The sequence below is a fragment of the Harpegnathos saltator genome, unplaced genomic scaffold (genome assembly GCF_003227715.2).
Source record: "Harpegnathos saltator strain DR-91 unplaced genomic scaffold, Hsal_v8.6 scaffold235, whole genome shotgun sequence".
In the NCBI taxonomy this organism is placed as follows: domain Eukaryota; kingdom Metazoa; phylum Arthropoda; class Insecta; order Hymenoptera; family Formicidae; genus Harpegnathos; species Harpegnathos saltator.
In genome coordinates, this window is record NW_020230023.1 from 875,005 (window position 1) to 897,721 (window position 22,717).

At 43.9% G+C, this 22,717-nt stretch overlaps 1 protein-coding gene across 1 annotated transcript in view; it reads right to left on the bottom strand.

The window, feature by feature from the left end:
* tyn (trynity) overlaps positions 1 to 22,717 on the bottom strand; it is a 166,258-nt gene that overhangs the window by 138,696 nt on the left and 4,845 nt on the right. Inside the window, exons 2-3 of the mRNA XM_025298701.1 lie at positions 1,466 to 1,575; positions 1,232 to 1,266 (exon numbers count right to left, since the gene is read on the bottom strand). The gene's annotated coding sequence lies outside the window, so the exon portion shown is untranslated. The remainder of the gene's footprint in view (positions 1 to 1,231; positions 1,267 to 1,465; positions 1,576 to 22,717) is intronic.

Sequence of the window (22,717 nt, forward strand, 5' to 3'; positions counted from 1 at the left end):
TTGACACTGCGCATAAATATTGTGCACAAAATATCAGATTAATATTCGTATAAAGTGTTGCAAAAGAAAGCCAGCTTCAGTGCAATCAGTATGGTTTTTCGTTCGTCAAATATATATCTTATCGATTATCACCTTCAAGGTTCCGCGTATAATTTTTCGCAGAATAAATATTTCCTCAATGATTAGAGAGGAAGCAAACAGTGCTTCTCGCAATTTATATTTTTATTAAACTAGATATGAACGCATATTATCGCGCATTATTTTTTATTATCTCTAGCCGAAAATCAATGCGATTTATATATGAGCATGCATTATAAAACATGACGCTTTCTGAGCGTTTGATCTGCACACTCACCGACTTTCGTTGATTTCTATGACTCTGCATCCGTCCAATGTTCAGTCTCTTCAGCATTCAGGACAAGTTTCTTTTTTCATAATATTTTGCCGCTTTTTCTTTCTCTTTGTTTATCTTTTCTCTTTCATTAATTTCGATGGGATTTAAGGAAAAGAAATGGCGAGACAAAGAAGCGCGTATATGGTCGCGTTCAAGAGGTGAGATTTTTATTTCAAAAAGAAGTAAACACGATCAATTGCAACGTTCCGAGAATGTATACGTGAGACACGATTCGCGTAGAATCAATCGCGAACGAAAATTACGACATTTAGACAAGAGAGAAAAAACGAAAATGTTTTGTTTCGCGAACGGTAATTCGAAAGAAACTCACGTCTTGTTTCGTAAGGACTAAGTTGTAATGTAAATAAACGCACGTACCGAATTTATCGGTAATTTCAAATAAAGTATTATCGCTTCTGACACGCGTGAAAAATGTAGAAAATTGATAAACTCGACAGACATAAAATTTATCAAGCCAAATAAGATAAATAATGGTGAATTTCACGCGCGATGACGCAATTCTGATCAAATTTTAACATTACACACTACTCGAAGCAGGAATTATATTGATTGAATCGCAGCAAATAATTCCATATCTTGATTTCATTATAATAACAAACTAAAGCATCTGTATTTTCTAATGATTCAGAGTAAATATAAAAGAGAAAAATATATATTATATCTTAAAGATTCTGTTGTGTAATACGGTCATTGAAAGACACAATCTTCTGATTATTTCGAGCAACGTGTGAAAAAAGTATAATTAAATCGCATTGATTTTCTCGAGATATTGCAAACACCCATCACCATAAAAATATCTTTTCTTCTCTGACTCACCGATACACAGCAGACAGAGTCAGTCGCGTTTTGCTCTGTAACAAAAGATATAGTTTCGTTAGTTAAACCGTCAGGTTAAAAGTTAGATTAGATTGAGTTCAATTCGCGGAAGCGGGCGCGCAGATACAAACGTTGACCGTTTGCCATTGTAATACAACGGCTTTTGTTCCAATTCGTTCGGTTTTCGATCGCAATAAATCAAGAAGAAATGTACAAACGATCGGTGAACCTCACCTTCAAGCCGACTCTGCTCGGCCCGAACCGGATCCTCCGGTGCAGCATCGGCGTCCGTCGAAACTGCGCCGATAACCGCAGCTATCGCGTGGCTGCAAACTCCAGCAAATCTATAACAAAAAACGAGTTTCCTCATTAGTATGACAGCGACAAATGCGCCCCGCATCAAGAGTACAAAGACTCGAGACTACAAATTAGCTTCTTCAACTTAACCAAGTTAACCAATATAAGTTTACCTTTAAAGACCATGAAACACTGCTAATGCTCAAGATGCTCCGGATCGTCACACACACACACACACACACACACACACACGCACGCACACACACGCACAAATATTACACGTTACACGCGTGCGTATACTACTGTGATCGAGCGTGAAAATTCGGAAATTATTACGCGCGGCGATCCGCCGATCCGTCCGCCGCCGCGGCGTAAACAATAATGGAAACGGTCGCGGCAATTGCGTACTTATGAACATGTTGTTTCCAAAGTTGCGCGACCTTGTTCTGCCGGGACGTGTCTCAGAGAGCCTGTAACGTTGTATAAAACTTACCTTTTTAAACAAAAAGGTAAAAAGAGGCGCCAAGTACACGCGCAACACGTATTGTGTTATTTTTAGAAATTTCAAATTATTTTTTTTCAATATGTATTTTTTTTATATATGTAACAAAATTTTACAAGTAAAATTTATAACTATAATAAAACTCTACAACACTACTTTACAAAAGAAATGATATAAACGGCAATGTTTACGCTTTTAGTACTGTGCATCGTGCCGCACCTGAGCGTGTATCTTTGGGCAATGTAATTTATTATTTTCGTTATACAAGTAATAAGTTTGTACAAGTAAAAGTAAAACTTATACCTCTAACAATAAATTCTTCTATTGAATACTAAAAATAAAACTCTACAAAACTGTTCTACAAAAAAATGATATAACAAAACAATAGCATCGACTCCTCAACATCAACTCTGCAAATGAGAGCGATTCGCAATCTGAAGATAAATGTATCGAAAACTCCCAATGATACACAGTCCGGTACTTCAAAAACAGTTCTTCATTATTTACTAGATCACTGAGTTTTATGGTTATTTTACTTGTTATTATAATAAATTAGTTATTATAACAATGCAATAAAAATATTTAATGCAAAAAGTTTTGACTTCTCTCTTTCTCTTTCTCGCACATTTCTACTCCTGTATTCTAGCAATATTCTTTTCTCTCTTACTCCCTATCACTTGCTCACTCGCACTCGCTGCTTCTTCAGCGCGCTTGTAACGCCTCTGGTGTCGGAAAAGTGAGATGCACAAATCCCCTCTCTTCAAGCGTTTTTTACTTTCTTACTGAATCGAAATTTTCCGTGATTTGGACTTTATTTTAAAATATCTACATTTAGTGACAACGTACACAAAAAGCACAAGGACACTTTTCTTCCTAATTTTTAAGGCCGAATCGGTTGGCATTGAAAAAACCTCGATCGGTTTAGCCGTCGTTGAGATATGAATATCGCACCTCGTTTCAACTTGCTTCGTATGCCTCGCGTCGTTCGGGCGCAACTTCGTTGCGCTTGAACTTGGCGCGAGGCACTACCGTGCCTCTTGATTCTTATAGAATTTTTGCAGAACATTATTACGTATTAACATTGAATAAATAAACATTGAATAACGTAACAACATTAGATATGCGACGACTGATGCAATATATTTTAGTGTGTGTCTATGTGTGTGATTCTAAGTTGCTTTTATATTTGTATCGAAATATTATATAACAATTAATCTCCAAACAGCAACAAATCCAAAGAAATGCAATGTCATGTTGATTTTACGGTTATTCTTTATTGACTGTCAGAGGAAAGGAATAATCAACTGCAAGTTGTTAAAATCTGATTATGCAAGCATTAGGTATAATGAATAAGAATCCCGACAAGGAGCCGATCGACTCAAGATCCTAATCCAATCATTATAACCATATAAAGACCTTCCTTACTCAAAATCGTCATCAAGTCATTGTAATGTCTGACTTAATTAGGATTACCCTTTATTCACTCTATTAAATTCTTGCCGATATCATGCGTATCTGACCAAAATTTCTAATCGGGCGGTCAGTCGGTTTTACCGCAATTTCCGCGATTTCTCGAGAGGAAGAGAGAGAGAGAGAGAGAGAGAGAGAGAGAGGGAGATGACGATTGATGCAACTCGACGTTGGAAAAAAAAGACACGCTTTCCGAAGGCACGTCCGGAGTATTTCCAGCGTTAATTAGCGAGAACGGTGTCTCGCTCTCTCCGTGGAGGATGCGCGGTGCTTCAGCCGGTACCTTGAGACGCTGCGCCGCCGTTGCGCACGTCATTAAGCCACGCACGCACGCACATGCAAAGACGCGCGCGCGTACGCACACTCGTGCGCTTATGTAAATGCGCTCGCAAGGCGTGAGGCGGCCGTCCCATGGAGGTAGTTTCCTAGCTAATTGCCGCGCGCGCAATTGCAACGCGAAAATTCGTAGTCTCGTGACTAGCGTCTCGCCTCGGAGCATTCTTCCCAAGGTCGCGAAGGGTGCTGGCCTCCCCTCAAGGCCGGGAAGGTCGCCGGCGAGCTTTTCGCACTGGAGTTCTGCGCGAACGAGCGAATACCGGATAACGCGTGATGTCGCGATAAGGTGATTCGCTCGGAAAGTTCGTTTCATTCATTTGCCGTCTCGGCGATGAACGCTGACGACACCGTGTCGACGTTGCGAGACGCGTCTTGTTATTAATTCACGTGCGGGACATTATTGTCAAACTAAGGCCCAAGACACAATGCTTGGCAACAGGCAATAAGAATAAAAATAGACCAATCACAATCGACTATTACAAGAATAATCTATTGTGATTGGTCTATTTTTATTCTTATTGCTTGTTGCCTAGCATTGTGTCTTAGGCTTTACTCTCCGTAAGATAATCATCAGACATACGTGCAATGAGAATAAATGATGAAACAGGATAAAGAAGATAATCGGAATTCGAACTTTGACTGAACGCAAATATCAGCTGAGTTTTCGGATAATCAACAATCAGCTCGCTCGTGCCGTTGAAAGATTAGAAAAACGTATCGTGCATTCTTTTCTTCGTCGGTCGTCGTAAGATTTAAGAAAAAACGAACGATTTTTTACATTTTGCGTGAAAGAAGCGGCAATTTGAAAAATTTCTCTGATCAACTCCAACATGGCCGAAGCAGAAAGCGAACAGAAAGTATAAAGTATATAAACCAGTAAATCCCAGTATCCGATCACTTTGAAAAAAATATTTACCATTTATTTTAGCAATAATAAATCAAAGTAATAATTATTGTAAAATAAAAACTCCAATATTTGACGATTAGTTGGAGAAAAATATACTCAATTTGATACTTTTGTATTAAAATAAAAATTAATTAAATAATAATAATGCAGCTATGGTTTGGCAAAATAATGATCAATCGTTAATAAATTCATTAAGAGATAGCATCTATGTTTATATTATTTCTCATTAACACATACTAATTTTCTAAATGCGGTCAGACAAATTATATCCGAACATTGAGCCATAACCTATTTCACCTGTCCGGTCATTGGTACGTTAATGCGCTTCATTGCTTGTGTAAATATTTCATTAATAATAGATATATACATTGGTTCAAATCATTTTTTTCTATTTAAGGGAATCTTAAGTTTTCGGATAAATGCAAGTACTTATGTTAAAATTATTCTTAATATTATATATTGTACTCTTTTGTGACGACCTACGCTTAAACGTCCGGTTTCTGGGACATTTACTTTACACCCGCTTGCGGTGCACACGGGTTAAGGGTAGGGTTGCCAAGTTCAAAAGTTAAAATTACCGGACATTTCTTCTTTGGTAACCTAACCCAAACCGGACCAAACCGGACAGAAATAATAATCATAACGTTACATTAAATACAAAATATGACAAGAATTTATTTACAATATTAATTTCCAAACAATTTTATAAACAAGATTTGATTGAATAAAATAATAAACTATTACTTTTTTAATATATATGAAATGATGGATCGGCAGATCATCTACTAGATGGCTTTTCGTGGCGCTCGATCGTTTGTAGACGCTTGAAACGGAGAAACGTTGCTAAAAAATCTGAACTCTCATTCCATTGATTGGATATAACTTAAAAACCGGACATATGACGTCCGGTTTGACTTATTAACCGGACACTGGACAAGACTTCTGAAAACCTGAGAGTCCGGGTAAAAACCGGACAGTTGGCAATCCTAGTTAAGTGCTGAATTTACACGGAACGAATCCTGCTGCGTTTTCGCGGCAACATCGGAGTCGCGCAGTCACGATTAATCGGGCTCGACGGCGGTGCGCGCGATATTAAACCGCGTCGTAGAGCGAGCCAGCACGAGGCACTCGACGCTGTTTACGGCCGCGGTGCAACCCCGAGGTTTTCTCCTTTTTCATGGTGGTCTCTCGGCGCTTCTTGCGCGCCGCGTAAAGACCGGCCCCGCAAGACTCGCCGCGGCCGGCCAGCCGTACAAGGTCTCGGTGGAACTATAACTATGAGCGTATAACACAAAGCTCGGCGCTCTCTCGCTCACAAGGAGAGCCGCCTGCGCTCTTCTTACGCCCGACCCTCGACGCATCGTTCGGGCACGATCGAAAGATCGAGCAGCCGCGGAAACGATCGTGACCGGAACGGCCGTGAAAAAGGACACGAGAACCGGCGGGACTCTTCGTCTTCGGCAGATGACAGGTCTGACCCTATGAGCGCTGAGTGGACGCATATATGCTTCCGACAACTGTCATCGCTGTCGATTACGCGGAAAAAAACTATCCCGTTAGTGTGACTGAATCTTCCGTTGCCGGAAAGAATAGAGACCGGATGGAAGACTCGGTTGTGCCGATTAACCCTTTGAGGTATAGTGGTAAGTATACTTACCACTTTTTATTCTCACATTTTCATGAAACATTTCATATTTGAGGGATCTTGTCAGGTCAGGTTTTTTGCGTTTTTTAGCTTCATGATATGGGAACATACATGAAAGGTTGAAAAGTGTTTTGCATAAGTTTCCCATTTATTATAAATAAACAAAGCGTGAAAAATTTACATTTTTACAGAAAAAAATTATTTTCCACGAACTGAGTAAATTTTTTGCTCAAAATCAAGATTTGGGGGTTTTTTTGGATCGCTGATTACGAATCTGAGGTCCAAATTCCAAAATTAGTTTTCCAAGATGGCGGATTCGAGATGGCGGACCATAGAATTTTTATTAAATTAGCTAAAATTGTACTCTGGTTAGTTTTCGAGCTCGTTGATTACGAATCTGAGGTTCAAATTTTAAAATTTATTTTCCAAGATGGCGGATCATAAAATTTTTATATGATTAGCTGAAATTGTACTTTGGTTAGCTTTCAAGGTCGCTGATTACGAATCCGAGGTCCAAAACTCATTGTCACCGAAATTATCGCGATTTTTCATATTTGAATCCGCCATCTTGAATGTTGAAAATCTGATAACGGATTCGTAATCAGCGACTCCAAAAACCCTACAATACCCATTGCCACCAAAATTATCCCGATTTTTCATTTTTGCGTCCGCCATCTTGAATTTCGAAAATCTGATAACGGATTCGTCATCAGCGACCCCAGAAACCCCCGTATATAAATTTTTATGTGATTCGGATTTTCTGAAAAATACGTGCCTTAAAGGGTTAAAAAGAGATCATATTTCTAATCAGTCGAGGTTGTTTTCTCGACCAAGTTTTATGCGAGTTTTCACACGCTGAGAATCGAGCACTTTTTATTGATCTTTCCGTTTACGCGTATACAAGGTGTCCGGGATCTTTTAGAAACGAAAACCTGTGAAGACTAATCAGATCAAAAAGAAGTATCACCGAGAAGAAAAGTACCATTTTGCAGAAATCATAATAGTTATCAAGTTATTAATAAAAATGAAAATGATCACATCTCGAGGTGTTTTTAATTGATAACTTGAAAATTTGCATATTTATTTGCAAAATGGTACAGGACTTTTTTGTTCAGAATGACCTAATCTACAATTATATGACGGTTATTCTGCCGTCTATAATTTAATAACTTAATAACTATTTCGATTTTTGCAAAATAGTACTTGACTTTTCTTCTCAGTTTGATCTGATTTATTTTCACAATTTTTCGTTTGCAAAAGATCTCGGACACCCTATATATGTATATTAATGTTAATAAAAGTAATATGTAGATACATATTTCTTTTTTCATAATCTTAAAACTTTTAATTTTCAATATTAAGATATTATTTATTTGATTAATTTTGTATTGTCGGTCACCGATGACCGACACGGAGTTTAACGTGTTAAACGTTCAGATGAAATTTTTCGGTCGCGGTTTTCCGTAGAGACATCATTGATCACGTCTGATTGAATTCTCGTCTGATCACCCCGTCAAGTTACGCAAACTGAGACTTCTTTCCCGGTGCGGTCGCATTTCTTCGGTTTGTACTCTCGGCATGAGCAACTGTTATCAATGCAGCAATCTATTTTCTTTATGTACTTGAAAATTATGTAGTAACAGATGAAATTTCTTTCATCCTGGATTGTCCTTTTCTATGTATCAGGAAGTTACCTTTTTCATCGGTTGAATCAACAACCTGAGGAATTCCGTCCTCAGTGGTCAACCAGCTCCGATGGCTTCACGACACGATCGTGAAGCTTCCTCCTCAGCGTAAACTCGTGAAAAGTGGACATTTTCTAACTGGATAGCATTTGCAAATGTTCACGCCAGAGGAGAAGATTCATGATCGCCGTGCGAAGCGGCTCGCGCTCAAAGGGGGATTGAGTCGGAAGCGATAACAAACGTACCGCGGGATTTCGTCGCGGTTGAGTAAAATCTCGACACCGACGAGATTATATTAGATTAGAGAGCGTCCGGCGATATAAAGTAGCGGAGTCTAGAATTCGCGACGTCGAACCGGTCGCGCGAGCCGGCTGAATATTCGAAGGAAGTTGGCTGTCGCGCCGGTTAATTGGAAGAGGGAAGATAATGCGATGTCATCCGATAATCGCGTTTCTCTCTCTCGATCTCTCTGCCTCTCCCTCTTTCTCTTTTTCTCTCGGGGAGAGACATTGTCGGACGGACGATCGGCCGGCCGGCCGGCCGACCGGCGTCTAAGTGACGACATGGAAGCCTCCAACACCTGTTGACGAGCGTCTTTTAGCCTCGCCTTCGGACGCCTTCGAGGACGTCGGTACTGTTACTCCGCGCCAATCGACACATCCTTCGAGGTCACCTACTCTTAAGCGCCTATCGTGATGGGCAACTCTGCATACTGGGACAACGGCGGCATCGCGACGCCGAATGGGCGATCTTTCAGCCCGGCTCGCGAATTAAGTCAGCAACTTACCGCGCCTTTCCACCGCTCGTCGTCCAATTACGCGGATAAAATTCGCACTCGCGCGCGTGTACGCGCAAGCTCTCAAGCGCGGTTACTCAACGAACTTTCATCATTCCACCGCGATATTGATCCGATACCGAGCGCTACCGCGCCGGCAAGCGACCGGTTCGTAAGCGTTGAAGTACGGATGATCGTCGAATTCCTCAATTTGCGGAAACCATTAGGTGAGTAAACGATGCGCTTTTCTATCCTCCTCTTTTCACTTTCTCTCCCTCTCTTCCGCAAAGTCGCCCGTTGCAGTCGAGAATTCATAAAGATTCCCCCGCGAGGCGCCCGTCGTAGGAGGCGCAGTATGACGCTTTTCACGGAGTCATTCGGAGTCGGGTCGACCGTGGAGACAGGGGGATTAATTAACGACGGACGAACCACGGAGAAAGGACTCTCTCTCCCTCCTTCTCCCTCTCTCTTTCTCTCTCTCTCTCTCTCTCTCTCTCTCTCTCTCTCTCCTTTTCGATCTCGGAGAACCGGTCTAAATGCGATATAGCGTGAATATTATCGATTTGTCATCGGTCGATAAAAATCGACAACACCCGTGCTACACGTCTCCACCACATTTTCTTCTCCCTTTTCGCCCCTCGGCGGCCGTCTGCTCGTTAGACCGATCGCTACCACGGTGCGAGGGTGTCGTTGTCCAAGCGCAGTGTCTGCCACTCGATTATCGATCGTCGAAAAGCGGCTCGTTAGTCGCGCGTATAAATTGACGCGGTCCGCGAAACGAGCGTGATTCATCTTCACGGAGGAGGAATTTATCGCGGAAATGCGCGCACGCGGATGTTTTGCCTCTTTTATCCGTCGCTATTTAGAAGTCTTCGACTTCCTTAACCTCTCGCAACTTGCCACGACGTCCCCCGGACGCGTCGCGATCGCATGCCTAGCGGCCTTACCACTTCTTCCTTACGAAACTTCGTCGAGGAAACTCTTGTTTACGATATTGCGCAATGCATTGCGCGATGCAAGGTAGTAGTAGTTGATTCTTTCTGATTTTCGATCTTTATTTCAATCTTTATTTAGAAATCAGTAGAACGCAAGATTAATCAGTGGAATATTCTCCGTTGTTGCCGAATCCCATCACGATAGAAATTTGATGTGATTTTGAGACTATAAAGTCATCGATGAAATTTCGTACGTCAACTGTGTGTCGAAAAATGTGTATCGGACAGCGCATGTTGCATCGACCGAAACAAGTGAAAATCTGACGGAGCCAAGTCTGGAGAATCCCACACCGCGTGTGGGAAAACTTGCCAGCCCACGTACAAGATGCTTTTCTTTGTGGTTCCTGCTGTATGCGGTTTAGCATTATCGTGCGGCAGGATGACTTTACCATTTGCTGCCTTGTCCAGCAAATGGCCTTTTCTTCTTTCAATTGCATTGCTCCAACGTATCAATTGTTCTTGTTAAATCTCTGCTTTGATGGTTTTACTCTGGTCCAAGAGCTCATAGTACAGCACACCCTTCTGATCCCATCATATATAGAGTAGAACTTTCTTTCCGAAACGTTTGGTTTTTGCTATCGACCTTGTCGGTTGATCAGGGTCCATGATTTTTTGCGTTTAGCATTTTCGTACATAATCCATTTTTCGTCACCAGTGATGATTTTGCAAAAAATCTTTTCTCTGTCGTCTGACAAGCAAGGTAACGCAGGTGGTCAATCGGCGATTTTTGTTATCAATAGTTGGCTCATATAGAATTCATTTCCCTTCTTTCTGTATCTTCTCATACGACGTAAACAAATCACAAATAGCTTTCTGGCTTACTCCCAGCTTTTCTGCAAGTTCTCGTTGTGTCTATACACGCGCAACACGTATTGTGTTATTTTTAGAAATCTCAGACTCAAATTATTTTCTTTTTCCAAGATACATAACAAGATATATAACAAATTAGTTATTATAACAATGAAATAAAAAATATTTAATGTAAAAAATCTTGGCGCGGCTACACCAAAAACTTTATCTAAAACTTCAAACTAAAACTTGTTCGATACATGCATGACAACATTTTTATTATAATAAAATGTATTCGTATAAATCCTCTCTACACACACACACACACACACACACGGTGTAATTTAATAAAGCTATAAATTTCGAATCGCAATCTATCATCCACATTTGTAGAATTCAAGTAGCTTTTACAATTTGCAGCGTTCTCCCGGCAACATACCCAGCAATTATTTTCATTCCCTAATTACTCCTCTTCTCAAGTCAATCGGTCGATCAATCAATACTTTCGTTTTCCCGAGCCTAATCCCAAACGAATGCGTAATGATACGTCAGGCGAGTCCAGCGGTGAAATCCCAACGCGGAAGCATGTTCACCGCGTAAGTAGAAAAGGACAGCTTCGCGCGGACGACTCCGACCACCGGCTCCGACGGGAAAGAAAAGAAGAATCGTATCAACGTCGCGCGCACCGCCGCCGCCGGTGCGTTTAATCGCCTCGATCCGGCGATTCCGTTAATTAGCGTAATCCACGTGCGCGCGCTCGCGCTCGCACGAGTGCGGTACGACGCTCTCTTACGCGCTTATGCAAATCCTCGCCGCATCACGGTGTACAGTTACGAACGTGGATATTCCCGCGGCCTACGACGTTTGCCCTGCGCTGTGCGCGCGGGTTAATCCCGCGGGATCGCTGACCCCGGCCGATCAGCCGAGATCTGGGAAGCGCGAATCGCGGTTTAATTTGCGAGTGCGCCGCCGCACAGTGGATACAAATAGAAATTTACTGTTCAAAAATCGCTAGAGACCACAATTTTGTAGCAATCGGGATGCGTTTTTTTTTTTAATTAAACATTAATCAATGTAGAAAAAAACCCAATTTTTGAAAACGTTCTTTTAAATTTTGCAGTATTAAAAAGAATTTGTAAGAAATTATGTTTTGCGAGCCTCTGTTACAAATGGAAAAACTTTCCATTTCTTTTACCAAGTCTTTTAACACAGTATATACGTTGCAATAGAGTATACAAAGCCGTTCAACATAAATGTGAAGTCTGATATGAAGTATGATAAGAATAAGAAATTCAGCGGAAAAAAGTTGCAAAATAATTTGTTTATGATAGAATTGTTCTCACGAGAATCAAATATGTAGCTTTGATCTGATGTTTTCAAATCATCAAGCATCAGGTTTTCGAAACAATCATTTTCTAAATACATTGTTTAAACAATTCTGTCATAAACAACTTACTTTGCAACTTTTTTCCGCTGAATTTGTTATTTTTATCATACTTGACTTCACATTTATATTGAGCGGCTTTGTATACTCTATTGCAACGTATATACAGTGTTAAAACAATGATCTTGTTGACAGGAGATTAGCAATTGTTAACTGTTGCCAAATTCTGATTTTTATATCAGCTTCGTAATCAGCGATGCTGAAAACCTTAGTACACTGTACTGCGCAGCGAAAAGATGGAAAGTTTTTCCATTTGTAACAGAGGCTCGCAAAACTTGATAATTTCTTATAAATTCTTTTTAATACTGCAAAATTTGAAGGAATGTTTTCAAAAATCGGGCTCGACAGTTTTTTTCTACATTGATTAACGTTTAATTAAAAAAAAAAAAATACGCATCCCGATTGCTATAAAATTGTGGTCCCTAGCGGTTCTTGAGCAGTAAATTTCTATTTTTTGTACCCACTGTGCGCCGCCGTATTCATGCGTCCGCGGTCCGCGAGATCCGCGGAAAAGGATACTCGCTCCTCTCTTTAAGCTCGGCGATCGCGGCGGCTTACGAGCCGGCCGAGTATCGATTCCAGAGGAGTCGCCTAACGTCACGTTCTCGTGCGCCAGACGCGCGCGTCGATCGTGTCGTCGGCGAAGTACGCGCGTGAGAACGCTCGTTAACGCGCGTTAATTAAATTCGCTGCGCGTCGTGCCGCGCGAAAATTGACCCCTCCGACCCAGAATTGCGGCGGAGGACTCGAGAACGGAGAGGACTTTTTCGCGATCGTATCGCCGGTTATCCGAGCGACGCGGACGACCATCGGCCGGAGAACGACGAGCGTCGTTCCGAGACGCTACGAACGACTCGCGGGGATACCAAGTGAGGTCTCCGGGGGTTAATCGGCAACCGGAGATTGATAGGCGCGGGGGAAACGCGGAGAGCCGGCCGGCGGGATAAATCGACGCGCCGGTATTTATTTGTAATTAAGTCGGTCGCAATTAAAGACGACCATCGATCAAAAATTGTTCGCTATTTTCAGGCGGATACGCGCCGAGGTACTCTCGCCGCGTATTAATGAGCGCGCCAGTGCGAGGAGGACGCGAAAGCTGAACGCGCGCGAGGATGGAGCGAGGAGCATGAGCGGAGGAGCGCTGTGGAGTGCGAGCCGCGCATTGAAGTGAGCGAGCGAGCGAGCGAGCGAGCGAACGAGCGAGTGAGACGAGATGCGGCGAGTGGGAGGGGGAGGAGGAGGAGGAGAGATCATAAATCTGTGTAATTGACAGGTCCCGCTGAAAACGCTCGTGCGGCATAGATGCTCGGCCAGATAGCCGGCTAATAATGCTCTGGCCCTGCTCGCTAATAATCTACGAACACGTATAATGGCTGCTTTGAGAGAAAATGCCATCCTCCCATATCGCGCAGCGCGGCGCAGCGATGTGGTCGTGGCAGTGGCCGTGGAAAAATCAGAGCCCGCGCGCGCGGGCAACTTCGAAGCCTCGGAGGGGTAGTCACGCCCGTAATTAACACCTCGGGGAAGAAAAGCCGCGTGGGAGAGCGAGAGTGGGAGGGAGGGAGACAAGGCGACGGAGAAGAGGCGTGCAATTTCTGATACATCGTACGTGTGTTTAACGCGCGCGCGCACGAGTTTCGCGCTCGTCGTCTCTAATTCATCGGCGTCGCTCGGCGGGGACGCGGATCTCACCGCGTTTCAAATTACCGTGGTCGCGCGCACGTCATCCCTTCGCTCGCTCGAGCGAGCCCTACGTGCCCTACGAGAGAACGCGCGAACGCGCGGCGCGAGCGAGACGCGCGTATCCATCGAATATGTTTGCGAGTCGGCGCGCCGCGGGGCCGGCGGTAATTTAATTTCAGAGAGATCGAAGATCTATCTCCCGCGCGCGGCCGCAAGGCGCTGCGTGTACGCGTACGCGTGTGTGCGTGCCGCGCGCGGAGTCGCGGATCTCCGTGCGCGCGCCGGAAATAAAGAATCCACGTGAAATTATGCACCTGTCCATTAGCCGGACGCTTACTCCGGGCTCTCTCTGCGTCCTCCTCTCGTCCCACCCCTCCTCTCTGTCTCGCGCGTGCGCGCGCGCGCGCGCATAACTTTCCGCGGGTCCGAGCCGTTAACCCCTTTGTAACCCTTTCGCGGCTCAGGCCGCGTGAGAGCGTAATAATTTAATTCAAGCGTCGCGGGCATAAAGCCGAGGCAACGAATAGGATACGGCGTGCGCGCGGCCCTTTTCAGCGCGCTGCCGTTTCTTTCCGCCGTGTTGTCGTGTCGTGTCGCGTCCCCGACAGGCTACCCGCGGATATTCACGAGCGTGTAACGCGGCGTGTAGGAGCGTCGTGCGTGTGCGTATGCGTGTACGCAGAGCGAGCGCGGTACCCGCGGAAGTGCGGCCGCGCGCTATTCATTTCGCCGCGCGGCGGCAGCCGCATGCGGCGAGCAACGTGTACTCTCCCCGTACGAGTACTCTCAGTCTCCCTTTCTCTCTTCCTCTCCCTTGACTAATCGCCCCGGACCGGGGGGATCGCGAGCACCATGATACTACGCTACGCCGGGAGAATCGGAGCGCGGGCGCTCGATGTAATGCTAATGAACGCGCGCGCGCGCTTACGTCATAAATCCGTTTCCGTCGCGAGACGCTTCCTCGGACCCCTCTCTGCGAGCCCTCGTCTTGTTCGCCGATTAATCTCGCGCGCACGGCGATTAATCTGCCCCGTCGTGAAAATTTCTCGGGTCCTCGTTCGGCGCGGTTTCCCGAAATCCACGCTCAGTCTCTCGAGTTAGAAGCGTAATGTCTCAGATACTTGCCGCCTCGAGTGGTAAAAAACTCACATTTTTCCCAATATTTTCTTTCGGTCTCCATTTTACATTAGGATCTTATTTTCGTGTATTTTTATTCCATCGAACACAAAAGTTGCGTAAAAATCGGTGACTGTGTAAAAATCCACCGACGCTATCGGCTGATGAAATGGACTGTTACCGTAAATGGGATAAAGATGGGATTTCCAATTGGAAGCGGACAACCAATTTTGCGACAATTTGAGAATTCTAATCGGAATTCACGCTATACCTGAGAAAATCCAGTTTTTAAACGAAATCTTTCTCGCGCTCTCTCTCTCTCTCTCTCTCTCTCTCTCTCTCTCTCTCTCTCTCGGCATTCGGAGGTCGCGCATGAATTTCAATTAATTCGGAACGCCGCACGTCGCCAATGTCTCCCGATACACACTAATGCGCGCGCGTTAAAGTCAGACATGAAACTCGCCTGCACGGCGAAGAGGGGGGATTTTCGGCGTCAGTATCGGTATCGTGAATCAATGCACCATTCGCCTTAATCGGCGATTACGTAGAGCCAGCGTTCATTATTTTAGATCCGCCGCCGAAACGTGTAATCCCGTCCTAAAACGTGCCCCTACGCGGAGGGATTTATTGGCAATCAGGAGCGCCGGGGAATACGAAGCGTCTCGAATAGCCAGAGACGTGCCACGGCCATTAAGGCCGTCCACGTGCGCCATTAAGGGGAGCCCCTTACCGCGCAAGATAATTCCGCTCGTGTAACAAGAGAGGCGGATAAAAGAGGCGAGTCTTGCGGATAACGGCAGCGACGCGTACCCCTCTTCGCTCCTCTTCGTCGTAATCGCCCGCGATCATCGTAATGCGACATATACATACGGCAGGGCGCGAAATTAACCGACACCGGTTGCGGGCCTCGCCTCGATGAGCGTGCAAAAAATCTGCCCGATCGCCGATTACGTCGCTCTCATTAGGCCCGGAAGAAGGAGCTCGCCTTGGCTGCGTAAGAGGCGGACTGTCGACGCGCGACGTCCACACGTCGCATAATTCGCCGTCGATGATATTCGCGCAGGGCCGCGGACGTATCGCATTGAAAAACAAGTATTCTATTTGTAAAGTGATTTTTCCCATAGTCTCATATTCTAAGCGAAGCCTCTCACAGAGAAAGGATTCCTCTTTCGATAAAGCGATTAAAATGAACCATATTCACCCAAGATTCATTAGATATTATTCTAACTCTTTTCCTCTTACTTCAAGAGGATTTCCTCTTACATCAATTAATTTTCCTCTTATATGAAGAGGAATATGTTGACTTGAATGTCGGCTTCTTTTGTTCAGTCACGCTCTACCTCCAGACATGAACGAAAAAATAACCATATATTCAGGGTCAGAATATTTGGATCGCTTTTTAAACAAGGTATATATGTTGCTGTAACGTATAACGAAGATAATTTCTCTCGCACTCAAAGAAAAATATTCTATTTGTAAAGTGATTTTTCCCATAGTCTCATATTCTAAGCGAAGCCTTTCACAGAGAAAGGATTCCTCTTTCGATAAAGCGATTAAAATGAACCACATTCACCTAAGATTTATTAGATATTATTCTAACTCTTTTCCTCTTACTTCAAGAGGATTTCCTCTTACATCAATTAATTTTCCTCTTATATGAAGAGGAATATGTTGATTTGAATGTCGGCTTCTTTTGTTCAGTCACGCTCTACCTCCAGACATAAACGAAAAAATAACCATATATTCAGGGTCAGAATATTTGGATCGCTTTTTAAACAAGGTATGTATGTTGCTGTAACATATAACGAAGATAACTTAGCCATATATTTGGTCAAATACAATTTATAATTTATTGCAAGAAGTTGAATAACGTATTCTTTCTTTTAACTATGTTTCATACAATTGAATGCGATGAACATCTTTGTAGCTACGAAGTTCATAACAAAACTGATTGGAAATTTATTTGTTATGATGATCTTATTCCATTCGTACCTACTTATTGAATAGAACTGGAGCCGGAAGTACATCTATATATATATATATATATATATTACTTTTCGCTATACATTATAACAATTTTTTTCAAATTAACTAGTATAACCAATGAGAATAAAGTACAGAAGGAATAAATAATAATTATCTTAAAAAAAGATTAAATAATCTGTGTATAAGAGGGAATTTATGTTAAAATCAATGATTTGCATTATACATGTAACATATAATCTCCCTAACTTTAAGAATATAATGCGTTTACAACATTTTCCTCTTAATCTTAGAGGAGGCCTCTTGTGGCCATATATAAGAATAAAATCCTTAAAAATTTAAATGATTCTGCTTGTTTCGAAATTACTTTTTTTTTTTGAGTGCGAGAAATGTGTCATCGTGGTGACCGATACGAGATCGCGCCCTGGCCGGAATCGGGGGAGAATTTCACGGGGCAAAGCTCTGAGCTCGTGTTTAACTCGTTAAAATTCCAATAATAATGACAAGGTAAAAGACAAGTAATAACACAAAAGGCAAGTGGTAACATGTAAAAAAAAAAAAAATAATAATAATACTAAAGGAACGATAATCGTACATCGTACGCCATATTTGTAAAATAAAAGAATTAATCGTGATGGGTGAATCTAGACAGATAATCTTTCATTTCAATTCAGCTGTAAGAGCAATAATTTTTTATTTCAATTCACGCGCGCGGCGCGGACTGCCCAATGCTCGTGAACGTTACCGTTAATCCGACAAGTCGTTTACTCGCGATAACGCGCAAGCACGTGATGTTCCGCCGACGCGCGGTCGTTTTCATCGAATGGTCATTAATCATTCGGAATATGCTGGCCACAGCCGAGCGTGTTATAGATTCCTCGCGTGCGCACGCGATTAGGCACGACCTTCATGACCATTCATGAATTAGGCGTCGGTCGTACACGCACGCGTTCATTCTCTCGCTCGCTCATATGGTAACCGTTATTATAGTCGCCGTAAACGGTTTAACCGGGACACTGAAGTCGGGCTTCCGATATCGTTTCGTTAACGAGACCGACCGCCAGTCAACCGGAATCGTTCTAATTCGTCGACGCCAGGCCAACAGTGGCCCGCGGGCGAAAGGCCGGCTCGCGAAACATCTCAGCAAGAAGCAGCACGGCGGAAAGAAGTGCTGAGTTTTGCATAAGATGCATGTGCGTATATGTTCACGTCATGCCTCGTGGCGGAAATGAATCGCCTTCTTGTGCCATTTGCAGGAGCCGAGAGCGTTGCTGAATTACGCCGTAAATGATAACGCAACTGATCGAGCTTCGTTCTTTTTCTCTGTCTCTCTCTCTCTCTCTCTCTCTCTGTCTCTCTCTTTGCTTCCCACTTGTTTTGATCGCGTCGTCGTGCACGACAGTAATTTAATCCAACTTAATTTCACTGTTTGTGCAATTTGCATAATCATCGCGCGCGATGATATTTCGCGCCGATAAGCGTGTATTCGCGATCTAAAGTATTTTATCGTTAATTGCGCGCTATTCGCGGAGTAAAGTCTCATTGGGCGAGATGATGGCTGTCCGGAAGTGTGAGGAACTGCTCTCTCGGTCGGGAATACGGTTAAGAGGAAATTTCGTACAGCGCTTTCAGAGCAGCTATCACAGAATCGCCTCTCGTTTGAAATTGCATGCAGGCTAACAGGCTGGCTAATGGGGTCATCACCTGAGTGACGAGTCGCGGGTCACCGAGGCTATCGCTAGTTATCACTTAGACCTCGGAAGCTAATGTAATCATACCGAGCGACCCTGACTCAGTCGCGTATGCTCCTTTCAAGCTCAACAGCCGAGACTCGAGAATTTAAATAATAACAATAATAATAATAAAATTTCGTGATCGAGTCCGGAAATACTTGACAATTTCGCGAGCGGACCTCAACAATGAAAAAAGGGTAGAGAATTAACAATTTCCTAACGCAGCTCAAGAATAGACATGGACTATCGTTGTGGATGATGGTGTATCATCGGACTATCAACAGCCGTTGGGACACTTTCGCGCATCAAGGCACATTACGCTGGGAAGAAGCGCGGCCGATCGAGACAGAAATTCCCGACTGGTTTTCGCGCGGCTGCGAAAAATCGCTAACGCCGAGACGAATCGGCCGAGGCGGTGTAATCTGGAATTTCCGATTAATCCTGGGGACGCGTTTACAACGCGCGATATTGTGGCGCGTCGATTCGTCTCGTGTAACGAGATATAAATCGTCAACGCCTCTCTCTCTCTCTCTCTCTCTCACCCCTTTCTCTCTCTCGCTCTCTTCCACAATTTCCTACTCACGCTCGCGACTAATGCTATTATCGTCCGCGTGTGTTATTAAAACGGTACCGCGTGAAATTACACCCCGAAACAAATCGATCACAAGGCGCATCTCGCTCGGGCTCGGAGAATCGTTTGAATAACCTTCTTATCTTCTCGCGTTCACTCAGACGCGTATTGCCGCGGCGGCCGCGTCGGACCGATCGACGACCCGAGCCATGTTCACGGCGGTCTCGATTACATAAGCCGGGATATAATTAGCAGCCGCACACGCGTCGGCCTGCGGACGTGCCTCCTGATAAGCACGCCATTTTATCGCGCTGAGAGTACCTCCGACCCGTTAGACCGCGCTCATTGCAAACTAGACTAGACCGGGTCCAGAAAAGAGCTCGTCGATAAGGGCCCCAGCGTCGGTCCTCGTCAAAGAGCCCCGTGAAACCCTCATCCCCGCCCGCGATCGCTCCGTCCTTTTTTGTATATATATTAGGTCAGTCGGAAAGTTCCGTACGTTTTTTTGCAAAACGTATGGCTTTATTTAAGAAACAAAATGAAAAAATACATCAATCCAAATATTGTCCATCGTTAGCGATGATTTTTTTCCATCTTTTGGTCAGCAAGCGAATTCCGCGGCGAAAGAATGACTCATCTTTGGAGGTTATCAGTCAGAGACCCATTTTTCGACGTCTTCATAAGAATTGAAGCATTCGTCAGCAAGTGCGTGTGCCATCGACCGAAACAAGTGGTAGTCGGAAGGGGCACAGTCTGGTGAATAAGCCGCATGGGGTAACACTTCCCAGCGAAATGCTTCTAACGTTTCCTCGACAGATTTTGTGACGTGAGGCCGAGTGTTGTCATGAAGCAAAGTCACTTTATGCTGTCTCGTTCATATTCTAGACGTTTTTCGTGCAATGCTCGACTCAAACGGATCATTTGTTCTCTGTAGAGATCCTCTGTGACTGTTTGACCACTTTTCAACAGCTGATGGTACAGCACACCCTTCTGATCCCATCAAATACGGAGCATTGCCTTCTTTCCGTAGATATTCCGCTTTGGCGTCGATGTTGAGGGTTGGCCGGGATCGCAAATAGTTTTTCGACGTTTGGGGTTGTCAAAATAAATCCATTTTTCATCCCCAGTGATGATACGATGTAAAAACCCTTTTCTTTGTTGCCTAGCAAGCAGAATTTCGCAGGTGGTTTTTCACCTTTCAATGTCTCTGGGCTTCAGTTCATATGGGATCCATTTTCCTTCCTAGTAAACTTTCCTAGTAAACTTTTCCTAAGGTTTTCAAACGATCGGAAATGACAGATTGAGCACAATTTAATGCTTCCGCAAGTTGCTTTTGCGTTTGACATCTTCGTCCACCAATGCCTGCAATTCTTCGTCTTCGAATACTCTTGGACGTCCAGAACGCTCTTTGTCCTCTGCATCAAAATCACCACTTTTAAAACATCGAAACCATTCTCTGCATGTTTTATCGGAAGGAGCATTATCACCATAAACTTCTACAAGTATTCGATGAGCTTCAGCTGCAGTTTTCCTCCAATTGAAGCAAAAGATTAACACTTTGCGCAAATGACGCTTATTTGGCTCAAATTTCGACATTTTCGATGCAGTAAAAAACAATGTTATTGATCCAAACGTACACCTTTATGTACTGAATGTTATTGACAGATGTTCAAACAAACCATTAAGCTTCGTCTAGACATTAGAGGTTTACGACAGTTCTAGCTATGGCTACTTGCCGCTAGATGGACGGAACTTTTCGATTTACCTAATATATATATATATATTTTTATATTTTCAACACTCGCAGGTGCGAGCGAGCGACCGCAAAGTCAATCGCCTAATCGCGGTTTTCTGCGCGCCTCCGTCGCGCGGTCGGGACAAAAGGAACACCGAGGGGCATCTATCGGGCGTACCGATCGCGGCGCGCGTCGTTATGTGGAACGGCTGCGATATTGCGGTACAGTTACCTTGACACAGGAGAGAGCACAGCTTCGCGGCCGCGCGTGAATCGAGGATGAAAACGGGGCCGTGAATGCGAGCGCGCGCCCGCGCCGCGAGCCGTCCGGCGAAGTTGTAAGTTGAGGTGCCGCGTGAACGCGAGAACGCCGTGAATTGTATGACGCGGTGGATCGCCGCGCAGGATGCGTCCTGCGGAAGGATAGCTCGGGTGATCGTGTGATTTTGCATTTGCATGGCGCATCGCATCCCAGATGAGAAGCGCGAGAAACGCGGGTAGCGCGTACGTAACGTGCGTGAATGTGTCTCGGGAAGAGAGAGAGAGAGAGAGAGAGAGAGAGAGAGAGAGAGGGGGGGGAGAGAGCAAATGAGCGTAATGAGGATTCGTGGCAGCGACGGTTTTAGCAAACAGAGCGTGTCCGCGGAGAAAAAGGCGAACTGTCGCGCGAGACTTCCGAGACGATCGATTCCGATCGATCGCGGCCGAATTCGAGCTCACGACTCGAATTCGCGGCGGGAAAGCAATAACGAGGCGAAACCTAATCTTGAGCAGATGCGCTCGTTGCGAATCTGTGTTCTCGTGATATTACTTTGTGTCAGCTTGATCAAACGAGCCGCGCGCTACGCTCGAGCAATCTGGAACGCGCATGTGCGCAGAAAAGATTTGTTTCCTTTTTCCGGCGGGCACCCGCGCGCGTTGAGCAATTTATGCGGGTACTATTACTGCGATTACGGTGATGTTCGCGAAAATTAACTCAATAAGCGCAACGGGGGTTTCAGGCAGCCTGCTGTCATAATCGCGACGGCGGTAGCTCGTGATCTTCTCGTATAATCGTGGGTGATTGATGTCGAGCGATCAAAGTGCGAAACGCGTCTTGTCTTGGTTCTGAAAATTCGAACTTTGTAGGGACACGCATGTGCCAACTCGATCGGCAATGACGATAAAATTGCGCGCTATATTTTATTTTACTAATTTAGCAGAAATATACCCAAAGAAAAGTATTCTATTTGTAAAGCAATTTTGCCCATAGTCTCATATTCTAAGCGAAGTCTTTTACAGAAAAAGGATTCCTCTTTCGATAAAGCGATGAAAGTGAATCATTCATCTAGGATTTATTAGATATTATTCTAACTGTTTTCCTCTTATTTCAAGAGGATTTCCTCTTATATCAATCAACTTTCCTCTTATAAGAAGAGGAATATGTTGACTTGAATGTCGGCTTCTTTTGTCCAGTCATGTTTTACCTCCAGACAAGAACGAAAAAATAACTATATGCTCATGGATTAGAATATTCGGAACGTTTTTTAAAAAAAAAAGTATGAGTGTCTGTGACGAGCGTAATAACGAAGATAATTTACCCATATTTGGTCAAATACAGTTTATAATATATGCAAGAAGTTGATTAATATATTTCTTTCTTTTAGTTATGTTTCATACAATTGGCTATGATGAACATCTTTATAGCTATAAAGTCCGCGAGAAAACTGATTGGAAATTTATTTGTTATGATAATCTTATTTCATTCGTGCCTACTTATGGTAGAACTGAAGGTAAAAGTACATCTATATACGAGAGTAGTCTCAGAAGTACCTGACCTA